Below are 11,039 nucleotides of genomic sequence, written 5' to 3'. Positions count from 1 at the left end.
GTTTGCCCAACCATGCTGCCTACAGGACCAACCCTGAGGAGACTAAGGAGATTTGACGCCAGATCCAGGACCTTCTGGAGCGCATGTACATTTGTGAGAGCCTTAGTCATTGTTCTGTTCCTGTTATTTTGGTTCCTAAGAAAGATGGCACTTGGCGCATGTGTGTTGATTGTAGAGCCATTATTAACATCACAATTCGGTATCGATATCCTGTTCCTAGATTGGATGACATGCTTGATGAAATAAGTGGTTATATTGTTTTCTCAAAAATTGACTTGCATAGTGGATACCACCAGATTCGTATGGCTTTAGGTGATGAATGGAAAACTGCATTTAAAACTAAGTTTGGTCTTTATGAGTGGTTAGTCATGCCTTTTGAGTTAACTAATGCACCTAGCACCTTCATGAGATTGATGAACGAGGTTTTACGTGCCTTCATTGGTAAATTTGTGGTGGTTTATTTCAATGATATTCTTATCTACAACAAATCTCATGATGATCATAATGAACACTTACGAGTTGTATTTTATGTCTTGCGTAATGCACGTTTATTTGATAACCTTGAGAAGTGCATCATTTGCACCAATCGTGTATCTTTTCTCGGATATTTTCTGACATCGCAGGGCATTGAGATGGATGAGGCAAAGATTGTTGCCATCATGAGCTAGCCACTTCCGACCACGGTTATGTAGGTTCAGAGTTTTCTAGGTCTTGCAGGATTCTACAGGCGATTTGTGTGGGATTTCAGCACCATTGCGACACCTCTCCACGAGTTGACAAAGAATGGAGTGCCGCTTCGTTGGGGACCAACACAACAACAAGCTTTTGATGCCCTCAAGTCGAAAGTCACACAAGCACCGCTGCTGCAACTTCCTGATTTTAACAAGACATTTGAGCTTGAGTGTGATGCGAGCGGTGATTGGAGGAGTGCTCATTCAAGGAGGTAAACCTATTGCTTTCTTTAGTGAAAAATTGCATGGTCCAACTCTGAATTATTCTGCATATGACAAAGAACTATATGCTTTAGTACGAGTTTTACAAACTTGGCAACATTATCTATGGTCTAAAGAATTTGTCATACATTTAAATCATGAATCTTTGAAGTATCTTAGGGGACAATCTAATCTAAAAAATGTCATGCTTAATGTATTGAATTCATAGAATCTTTTCCTTGCATTATTAAGCATAAAAAAGGAAAGGATAATGTGACTGATGATGTTTTGTCTAGACGTTATACTATGTTATCCCAACTTAATCATAAAATCTTTGGTTTGGAGACTATAAAGGGATTATATGCTAATGATTTTGACTTCAAAGATGCTTTTAAATGTTGTAGAGAGGGAAAAATGTGGTAAAAATTTATGCTGCTTGAAGGCCTTCTCTACCGAGCTAACAAGTTGTGGTGTCAGCTAGCTCTGTTCGCCTTCTACTGTTGTAGGAAGCGCATGGTGGTGGCTTGATGGGACATTTTAGTGTTAAGAAGACTGAGGATGTGATGTCCACTCACTTCTATTAGCCTCCTACTGTTGAGCGCTATGTCTCGCGTTGCACAACGTGCAACAAAGATAAGTCCCGACTTAACCCACATGGTCTTTATATGCCTCTTCTTTCTAAGTGCACCTTGGGAGGATATTTTTATGGACTTTGTTTTGGTCTTGCCTAGAACAAAGAGGGGGAGTGATAGCGTTTTTGTGATTGTCGATCGTTTCTCCAAGATGGCACATTTTTTACCATGTCACAAAACTGATAATGCTTCGCATATTGCTGATTTGTTCTTCACTGAGATTGTGCGGTTGCATGGTGTCCCAAATACTATTGTTTCTGATAGGGATGCTAAGTTTTTAAACCATTTTTGGAGAACATTGTGGTTTAAACTGGGAACAAAGTTGTTTTTTCTACTACTTGTCATCCCCAAACTAATGGACAAACAGAGGTTGTTAATCAAACTTTATCTACTATGTTACGGGCCATTTTGAAAGATAATTTGAGGTTGTGGGAGGAATGTTTTCCACATATTGAGTTTGCATATAATAGATCCATTCATTCCACAATGAAGCTTAGCCCATTTATGCTAGTATATGGTTTTAATCCTCGTGCTCCAATTGATTTGCTACCTTTACCAACTTCTAAAATGGTGAACTTGGAGGCTACACAACGTTCTAAATTCATTCTTAAGTTGCATAAAACAACTAAGCTGCAAATTGAAATGATGAATGACAAATACCGTATTGCTACTAGTAAAGGTAGGAAGGAAATAAAATTAGAACCAGGTGACTTGGTGTGGGTTCATTTGAGAAAGGATAGGTTTCCTGATTTGAGAAAGTTCTTGAAAAATTTAATGATAATGCATAAACAATTGAGTTGCCTCCAGATTTTGGTGTTAGTCCCACCTTTATCATTTCAGATTTGAAGCCATACATGGGTGTCGGCGTTTCGAGACCGGGGGGTCCCTAATCCGACGAGTGAGTGTGCCGCGTGCCCCAGCCCAGATGGGTCGAGCGCGTGGGCGAGCGCGAAGGGGGGAAAGCGAGGTGGCCGGAGACGGGCGTGAGAGAGGTGGAAATCCCGCGGCCTTCGTGTTCGTCCTGCGCCCAGGTCGGGTGCGCTTGCAGTAGGGGGTTACAAGCGTCCACGCGGGTGAGGGAAGCGAGCGGCCCCAAGAGAGCGCCTGTCCCGTCCTCGTTCCCGCGCGGCCAACCTTCTCTAAGAAGGCCCTGGTCCTCCCTTTTATAGGCGTAAGGAGAGGATCCAGGTGTACAATGGGGGTGTAGCAGAGTGCTACGTGTCTAGCGGAGGGAGAGCTAGCGCCCTAAGTACATGCCAATGTGGCAGCCGGAGAGATCTTGGCACCCTGCTGGTGTGATGTCGTGGCTGTCGGAGGAGCAACGGAGCCTGGCGGAGGGACAGCTGTCGGAGCGGTTGAGTCCTTGCTGACGTCCCCCTGCTTCCGTAAGGGAGCTGAGAGCCGCCGTCGTCACAGGGCTAGCGGGGCGCCATCATTGCCTATCTGGCGGAGCTAGCCAGATGGGACACCGGTCTTGTTCTCTGCGGCCCGAGTCGGCTCGGGGTAGGGTGATGATGGCGCTTCCTGTTGTCGTGGCGGGCCTGTGCCCTAGGTCGGGCGACGTGGAGGCTCCTCCGAAGCCGAGGTCGAGTCTGTCTTCCATGGCCGAGGCCGAGCCCGAGCCCCTGGGTCGGGCGAGGCGGAGGTTGTTCGGCAGAGGCCAGGGCGGAGTCCGAGCCCTGGGGTCGGGCGAAGCGGAGTTCGTCGTCTTCTGGGGCTGAGCCCGAGTCCGAGCCCTGGGTCGGGCGGAGCGGAGTTCGCCGTCTTCCGGGGCTTAGCCCGAGTCCGAGCCCTGGGTCGGGCGGAGCGGAGTTCGCCGTCTTCCGGGGCCTAGCCCGAGTCCGAGCCCTGGGTCGGGCGGAGCGGAGTTCGCCGTCTTCCGGGGCTTAGCCCGAGTCCGAGCCCTGGGTCGGGCGGAGCGGAGTTCGCCGTCTTCCGGGGCCTAGCCCGAGTCCGAGCCCTGGGTCGAGCGGAGCGGAGTTCGCCGTTTTCCGGGGCTTAGCCCGAGTCCGAGCCCTGGGTCGGGCGGAGCGGAGTTCGCCGTCTTCCGGGGCTTAGCCCGAGTCCGAGCCCTGGGTCGGGCGGAGCGGAGTTTCCTATGGCGCCTTTGGCAAGGCCTGACTGCCTGTCAGTCTCACTCTGTCAAGTGGCACTGCAGTCGGAGTGGCGCAGGCGGCGCTGTCCTTCTGTCAGACCGGTCAGTGGAGCGGCGAAGTGACGGCGGTCACTTCGGCTCTGCCGGGGGGCGCGCGTCAGGATAAAGGTGTCAGGCCACCTTTGCGTTAAATGCTCCTGCGACTCGGTCGGTCGGTGCGGCGATTTAGTCAGGGTTGCTTCTCAGCGAAGGCAAGGCCTCGGGCGAGCCGGAGATGTGTCCGCCGTTAAAGGGGGGCCTCGGGCGAGACGGAAATCCCTCGGGGTCGGCTGCCCTTGTCCGAGGCTAGGCTCGGGCGAGGCGTGATCGAGTCGCTCGTATGGACTGATCCCTGACTTAATCGCACCCATCAGGCCTCTGCAGCTTTATGCTGATGGGGGTTACCAGCTGAGAATTAGGCGTCTTGAGGGTACCCCTAATTATGGTCCCCGACAGTAGCCCCCGAGCCTCGAAGGGAGTGTTAGCACTCACTTGGAGGCTTTCGTCGCACTTTTTTGCAAGGGGACCAGCCTTTCTCGGTTGCATTTTGTTCCGGTGGGTGCGCGCGAGCGCACCCGCCGGGTGTAGCCCCCGAGGCCTCGGAGGAGTGGTTTCACTCCCCCGAGGTCTTAATGCCTTGCGTAATGCTTTGGCTGGTCTGGTTGTTCCCTCATGCGAACTGGTCGTAGCCCGGGTGCACGGTCGGGGCCCAAGCTCTCGGGCTGGTATGTTGACGCTGTCAACGGTTCGGCCGGAGCCGGGTTTGCGAGAGCAGCCCCCGAGCCTCCGCACAGGGCGAGAGGGCGATCAGGGACAGACTCGGCTTTTTTACATACGCCCCTACGTCGCCTTTCCGCAAGGAGGAGGGGGGGGGGGGGAGAGCGCCATGTTACCCTCGATGGGCACCGAACATGGTGTCTCCGGTGAGCTGCAAGCGGGTAATCCGAGTGGACGTCTGTGCCCCGTTCGTTGGGGGTCGGCTAGGGGCCCAGAGGCACGCCCAAAAGTACCTGCGGGTGATCTGCCGGACCCGGTCCCCTGGCGACGGGGTCCGAGGGCTCGATGCCTCCCTCTGATGAGATTCCGTTACAAGATCGCTCCCGCTGGTCTCGGAAATGTCCTAGGGTACCTCGGGAGCGTAGCTCGAGCCTCGGTTATGTATCGAACGTACCCCTGGTCATCCCTCGCTCGGTGTCTGAGGCGACTGTGAACCCTTCGGGGGCCAGCCTTCGAACCCCTGATCAGTAATGGGCGCGGAGCCCGAGTAGCCTGAGGCGGCCGTGGAGCCCTTCGGGGGGCCGGCCTTCGAACCTCTGACCAGTAGTGGGTGTAGGGCCCACGCGATCTGAGGCGACTGTTGAACCCCTCGAAGGGCCAGCCTTCGAACCTCTGATCAGTAGGGGGGGCTCGGAGCCCGGTTCCTTCACAGGGAAGGATCCTTTTCGGGGTATCCCCCTTTCCCGGTCCCTGTTGCAAGAGATAGAGAAAGAGGAAAAAAGGAAAAGGATACGAAATCGAACGACGTGGCGTACCTTTTTTGGCGCGGTTATTACGGCAAAGGCGAAGCGTCGCCCGCTTCTCCTGCCAGAAGCGCCGCTTGTCCTGCCGCGGAGTTAATGCGATGGGGCGAGTAGTTGGCAGGGCGGCCATTGCGCGTGCGCGAGCCGTTCGAGGAACGGATCACGGGCACGTCGTCTTCACGCCGTGAGGGGAGGTTCTCTTGCTGCCCCTGGATGGGACGTGAGTCTGGCCGACGACGTGACCGCCGCTCCCGCCCGCCTGCCACCGTCATTACTGCCGCCCCACTTTCGGCTGCATTGACCGTCGTGCCAGGCTGGCGCTGCTGGGTCGTGTGCTGGGCCGCCTCGAGTCACGGTATTGGTTCCGCAACCGAAGAGGCGCGGTGGTGGCGCAAGTGGCGGTGCAGTTGCTTGCATGCAGCATCTGGCGCGCCGGTTGCGTGACGCGTGGGCCTGGGCCTCCATGCTGGCGTGTTGGGAGTCGGAGAAGCGCGTCCACCTGGCGCGGTTGCATGCCGCCTGCATGGCTGCCCGCCCCTTCCGCCCGTTGGTCTGGGCAAAAGTGGGGGGTCGCTTGTAACTGCTGGGCGGTTGTGTGCGCCACGCGCGGCGGTTTGGCTTCTTCTGCTCTGAGCCAGTTTGCATGACATGCGGGACCCAGCCCCCGCGCCGCAGGGGAGGGCCTTGGAGCGTGTTGGAGAAGACTCAGCCCGTAACGTTTGGGGGCGCACGTAGGGAGAGTTGCCTTTAAAAGGAGGGTGACACCTTTCGGAAGGCGACCATGTCTTCTTCCTCCCTTATGCGTCATGTCTTTCCATCTTCCGAGCCCCCGGATGGGGGGTACCCACCGTCTTTCCGCCTCATCGTTGGAGGAATGCAACTCCGTGGGAGTTGGTACCTTTCAGCCATCGTTCGGCTTCAAGGATTTTCATCATGCAGCCCGGCCGCACCCCTCCACCGGCGGTCACCCAAGATGGTGACCTTTGGCTTGATGGTGGGGGAAAGCGAGCCGGGCTGCGGCCCCTCCCCCTCCCTCAGCCTCAAGGATTTTCATCACCAAGGCTGGGGAGGGGAGTGTGCCGAGTTGGGGTCGGCCCCTGCGTGGGCGGTGGCCCGCTCCTTCACTCAGTGATGGGGGGGAGGAGCGGTTGTCGTCCGTGGCGCTGGCAGCTGCAGCGTGCCCGGCTTTCGGACGCGAGTGGCTTCGGAGCCGCTCGCGGCGCCGGCGTCTGCCACGGCAGCTGGAAGAGGTTCTTCCGCTGGCGTGATGGCCAGGGCCGGCCACGGACTGACCTCCAACTCTACGGCCTTCTGCCCGTCCTTGCCTTACGAGTTTTGGCATGGGCGGGGGCCTCCTGGCAGCAACATCCGCCCTGAGGTCAGTGCTGCCGCTGTTCGGCCCCCCGGAGCAGAAGTCGTCGTCGTCGCCGCTGCTGGAGCAGGTGGCGGCGCGCCGTTCGTCGGTCTTCCGTTGCTCCGCAGGCCTTCCCCCATGGAGTGGGGTTGTTCGTACCTGCGGAGGGGGAACCGGAGTTCCGTTTGTAATGGCACCTTGAATGCCGGTGTCTTTGTTCATTGTGGCTGTCGAGGCCTGGACATGTATGTAATTTTGGCACGGAGCCGTGTTTTTTCCTCATTTTCGAGCACTAAGTCTCGCCTGTTGATTATCTGAACCGCTTCACCAAGCATGAGTCGCCCCGTCAAGGTGACGAGTGAGGTATCCGTATCCCGGAGGCGTAGGAGTCCCTCGGCTCGATCGACCTTGTTGTCTGAGGCTCCCCTAGCTTAGTTAAAGAGACCCCTTGGCCGCTCTTCGACGAGCCGAGGCCAGGGGTAGCGATATCAGCACGAACAGAGGCGGAGTTGGTTCAAAAATGAAAACCTGGTTGGCCGGAGCCTAGCCGGGTTGTCCGTCAGCGGAACCGACGCTGGAGTTGACCAGCCGAGGCCTCGGACCGGGCTGGCGCCCTTGGAAGATGGTTAGCCGAGGCCCCTGGGGTAACCGGCCGAGCCGCCTGCTCGGGCCGGATTCCCGGAGAAGTCCCTGGACCGCGTCGCCGTCCGAGGCTGGGTCGGACCTCGCTGAAGGTGTCGTCAAAGCCTAGGGTGCTACAGCCCCCTTCCAGCGTGAAGACCCGAGCCTGCAGGATCAGATTGTCTTGTAGCGTGTGCCTTCTGCGGCCGCTGAGGCTAGAAAACACACCCTCGCTGCGTTGTTTGTGCGAGCATCTGGACTTTTTGTCGGTAACAGGGATGTTTGTGCGAGCGAGAGTTGCTTCTCGCGGAAGGTGATGAGTGAGGTATCCGTATCCCGGAGGCGTGGGAGTCCCTCGGCTCGGTCGGCCTTGCCGCTTACGCGTACTTTCACCCGTCCATGAGGCCCTGTCACCGATTGAGTCGAGAAGGCTTGAAGGACCGCTTCGGCAGAAGAGCTTCCGAACGTAAAGACTTGTTCGGTCCGCGGAATCACTTTATCCGAACGCGAGTTACTTATCGCAGAAGGTGATGAGTGAGGTATCCGTATCCCGGAGGCGTAGGAGTCCCTCCGCTCGGTCAGCCTTGGCTGCTTACGTGTACTCCGTCGTTTTCAGGATCCGCTTTTCGAAGTAGTCAAAAAGCACAGAAGATATTCTGCTAAAAGAGATCTTTTTTCGAGGAAAATTTCGACGTAGAGGGGGTCCCCCCCTTTTAGCCCCCGAGGGAGGGTCAGGCTTTGCCGAGGCGAGGCCGACCCTTCCTTGATGACTAAACTTTGCGTGGGTGCAAGGTATATGAACAACTTGAAAACATCTTAAGGGTAGAAGCGACGTAGCTGTTTGATGTTCCAAGCGTTGCCGTAGATCTCGCCTTGATTGTTGGCCAGCTTGTATGTTCCGGGCTTCAGAACTTTGGCGATGACGAATGGCCCCTCCCAGGGGGGCGTGAGCTTGTGCCTCCCTCGGGCGTCTTGCCGCAGCCGAAGCACCAGGTCGCCCACCTGGAGGTCTCGGGGCCGGACCCCTCGGGCGTGGTAGCGTCGCAGGGACTGCTGGTACCGCGCCGAGTGTAGTAAGGCCTTGTCCCGAGCCTCTTCCAGCTGGTCCAACGATTCTTCTCGGCTAGCTTGGTTGCTTTGATCATTGTAGGCCCTCGTCCTCGGGGAGCCGTATTCCAGGTCAGTGGGCAAGATGGCCTCGACCCCGTAGAGCAGGAAGAATGGCGTGAAACCCGTGGCTCGGCTTGGCGTTGTCCTCAGGCTCCAGACCACCGAGGGGAGTTCCTTCATCCATCGCTTGCCGAACTTGTTGAGGTCGTTGTAAATCCTGGGCTTGAGCCCTTGTAGAATCATGCCGTTGGCACGCTCTACTTGCCCATTCGACATGGGATGAGCCACGGCAGCCCAGTCCACCCGGATGTGGTGATCCTCGCAAAAATCCAAGAATTTTCTGCCGGTGAACTGGGTACCGTTGTCGGTGATGATGGAGTTTGGGACCCCGAAGCGATGGATGATGTTGGTGAAGAACGCCACCGCCTGCTCGGACCTGATGCTGTTCAGGGGTCGGACCTCGATCCACTTGGAGAATTTGTCGATGGCGACCAGCAGGTGCGTGTAGCCCTCGGGCGCCTTCTGCAAGGGACCGACGAGGTCCAGACCCCATACAGCAAAGGGCCAGGTGATGGGTATCGTCTGCAGAGCCTGAGCGGGCAGGTGGGTCTGCTTCGCATAGAATTGGCACCCTTCGCAGGTGCGGACAATTCTAGTGGCGTCAGCCACCGCCGTTGGCCAGTAGAAGCCTTGCCGGAAAGCATTCCCGACAAGGGCTCGAGGCGCTGCATGATGGCCGCAAGCCCCCGAGTGTATTTCTTGCAGGAGTTCCTGACCTTCGGCGATGGAGATGCATCGCTGGAGGATGCCCGAGGGGCTGCGGTGGTAGAGCTCCTCCTCATCGCCCAGCAAGACGAACGACTTGGCGCGTCGCGCTACCCGCCGAGCCTCGGCTTGGTCGAGGGGTAGCTCTCCTTGACGGAGATATTGCAGGTACGGGGTCTGCCAATTTCGATCAGGCGTGGCCCCGCTCTGCTCCTCCTCGACGTGCAACGCCTCGCCTCCGGGGGCCGAGGGTACCTCGGGCTGAACCGAGGACGCCTCGGGCCGAGCCGAGGGTACCTCGGGCTGGACCTAGGGTGCCTCGGGCTCGGGCGTGTCGTTGATCTTGACGGAGGGTTGATGCAGATCCTGGGAGAAGACGTCCGGGGGAACCGTCGTTCGCCCCGAGGCTATTTTTGCCAGCTCGTCCGCAGTCTCGTTGTAGCGCCGAGCGATGTGGTTAAGCTCGAGCCCGTAGAACTTGTCTTCCAGGCGCCGAACCTCATCGCAGTAGGCCTCCATCTTCGGGTCGCGGCAGTGGGAGTTCTTCATGACTTGGTCGATGACGAGCTGCGAGTCACCACGGGCGTCGAGGCGTCTGACCCCTAGCTCGATGGCGATCCGCAACCCGTTGACCAGAGCCTCGTACTCAGCCACATTGTTTGACGCCGGGAAATGGAGGCGTAGCACGTAGCGTAGGTGTTTCCCGAGGGGCGAGATGAAGAGTAGGCCCGCGCCGGCTCCCGTCTTCATCAGCGACCCGTCGAAAAACATGGTCTAGAGCTCCGGTTGGATCGGAGCCGTCGGTAGCTGGGTGTCGACCCATTCGGCTACGAAGTCCGCCAACACCTGGGACTTGATGGCCTTCCGAGGGGCGAACGAGATTGTTTCGCCCATGATTTCCACCGCCCACTTTGCGATCCTGCCCGAGGCCTCTCGGCACTGGATGATCTCCCCCAGGGGGAAGGATGACACCACAGTTACCGGATGAGACTCGAAGTAATGTCGCAACTTTCGCCTCGTCAGGATCACTGCATACAGCAACTTCTAAACCTGTGGGTAGCGGATCTTGGTCTCGGACAGTACTTCGCTGACGAAGTAGACTGGCCTCTGAACGGGCAATGCATGCCCTTCTTCTTGCCTCTCGACCACAATCGCGGCGCTAACCACCTGAGTGGTCGCGGCGACGTAGACCAAGAGGGCTTCTCCATCAGCTGGGGGCACCAAGATAGGCGCCTTTGTAAGGAGCGCCTTCAGGTTCCCGAGAGCTTCCTCGGCCTCAGGGGTCCAAGCGAAACACTCGGTCTTCCTTAAGAGGCGGTACAGAGGCAGACCTCTTTCGCCGAGGCGTGAGATGAAACGGCTCAGGGCCGCGAGACATCCCATGACCCTCTGTACGCCTTTTAAGTCCTTGATGGGCCCCATGCTGGTGATAGCTGCGATCTTCTCCGGGTTGGCTTCGATGCCTCGCTCGGAGACGATGAACCCCAAGAGCATGCCCCGGGGCACCCCGAAGACACACTTCTCGGGATTGAGCTTGACGCCTTTCGCTTTGAGACATCAGAATGTCACTTCAAGGTCGGAGAGGAGGTCGGAAGCCTTCCTTGTCTTGACTACGATGTCATCGACGTAGGCCTCGACCGTGCGACCGATGTGTTCGCCGAACACATGGTTCATGCACCGCTGGTACGTCGCGCCCGCATTCCTCAAACCGAACGGCATGGTGACGTAGCAGTACATGCCGAAGGGCGTGATGAAAGAAGTCGCGGGCTGGTCGGACTCTTTCATCCGGATTTGGTGATACCCTGAGTAGGCATCGAGGAAGGACAGGGTTTCGCACCCAGTAGTGGAATCCACGATTTGATCGATGCGAGGTAGAGGGTAGGGAACCTTTGGACATGCTTTGTTGAGACCAGTGTAGTCTACACACATCCGCCATTTCCCCCCTTTCTTCCTCACAAGCACAGGGTTGGC

The sequence above is a fragment of the Zea mays genome, chromosome 4 (genome assembly GCF_902167145.1).
Source record: "Zea mays cultivar B73 chromosome 4, Zm-B73-REFERENCE-NAM-5.0, whole genome shotgun sequence".
In the NCBI taxonomy this organism is placed as follows: Eukaryota; Viridiplantae; Streptophyta; class Magnoliopsida; order Poales; family Poaceae; genus Zea; species Zea mays.
The sequence above is the reverse complement of the archived record's forward strand: the minus strand, read 5'-3'. Positions refer to the sequence as shown.